This window comes from Octopus bimaculoides, chromosome 25 (assembly GCF_001194135.2).
Source record: "Octopus bimaculoides isolate UCB-OBI-ISO-001 chromosome 25, ASM119413v2, whole genome shotgun sequence".
Taxonomy (NCBI): Eukaryota; Metazoa; Mollusca; class Cephalopoda; order Octopoda; family Octopodidae; genus Octopus; species Octopus bimaculoides.
In genome coordinates, this window is record NC_069005.1 from 5,471,688 (window position 1) to 5,472,837 (window position 1,150).

The 1,150-nt window shown below is 36.3% G+C and overlaps 1 long non-coding RNA gene across 1 annotated transcript in view; it reads left to right on the forward strand.

Moving 5' to 3' along the window:
- Window positions 1-387: 387 nt before the first annotated feature.
- The window catches only part of LOC106880035 (uncharacterized), a 26,528-nt gene continuing 25,765 nt past the window's right edge, over window positions 388-1,150 (forward strand). Inside the window, exon 1 of the long non-coding RNA XR_001410698.2 lies at window positions 388-515. This is a non-coding gene — a long non-coding RNA (uncharacterized LOC106880035). The remainder of the gene's footprint in view (window positions 516-1,150) is intronic.

The window sequence follows — 1,150 nt, forward strand, 5'->3', positions numbered from 1 at the left end:
GACAGACTTAAATTTGATTGAATGGAGGCAACAGGTCGGCAGGCAGATAGATAGATAGATAAATAGATAGATGGATAGATAGATAGATAGATAGATAGATAGATAGATAGATAGATAGATAGATAGATAGATAGATAGATAGATAGATAGATAGATAGATTAGATGAGTCAGCCATAGTAGATAGACAGAGAAACACAATAAGACACAAAAGAAAGAGAAAAAGAAAAAGAAATAAGAAAAAAAAGCGAGGATGCCGAGAGAAAAGAAGGAAGAAAATAAAATCCTAGCAGAGAGAGAAAGCAATTAGAACGAATGAAAGCAGAGAAAATAGTGAATGAAACACATGACCTGCATAGGAAGCGTTTTGATTGGTCGAAAGTACATTTTCGTGCTTGGCAAAGAACCAAGCGTCGTCTGCCAGAAGAAGAGAGAGAGAGAGAGAGAAACTGCGAGATTGTTGTTTAAGTGGATGTCCACAAGAGACGACGACGTCTGCAAACACCGTGTTCTTACTGTAAGTTGTTTTAACTTTGCTTACCATTTTCCATTGAATTTCTTCAATCAATCCTTTGAACTTTTTCGCCGATTCTGAATTTGTAGTGGCAAATTTATTCTCTTCATTTCGCCTTTCTGGGAGGTTTTCTCTCTCTCTCTCTCTTTTTTTCTCTTTCGTATTTCATTCATTCTACCCATATATTATCCAAATCCCGATGAGGTCAGCTCTCTTTTACAGTCCATTTAGCGGGGCTCGATTAAAAATTAAATAACGATGAAGTACTGGGGTCGATTTAATCAACAAACCCTCCACTTTCAACCAAAATCTTAGGTTTTGGGCCTAAGCCAGCCACAATTCTGCTTCGTATACTATATCTACTCTTTTATCTCATTTCATCGGCTTTTCCATTTTTTTAAATGTAAATCGTAAACTCCCCCACAAATTATAGACTGCCCTTATGCTGTCCCTCTCATCATCTATTATTATTATTATTATTATTATTATTATTATTATTATTATTATTATTATTATTATTATTATTATTAAGGCGGTGAGCTGGCAGAAACGTTACCCCGCCGGGCGAAATGCTTAAGCGGTATTTCGTCTGTCTTTGCGTTCTGAGTTCAAATTCCGCCGAGGTCGACTTTGCCTTT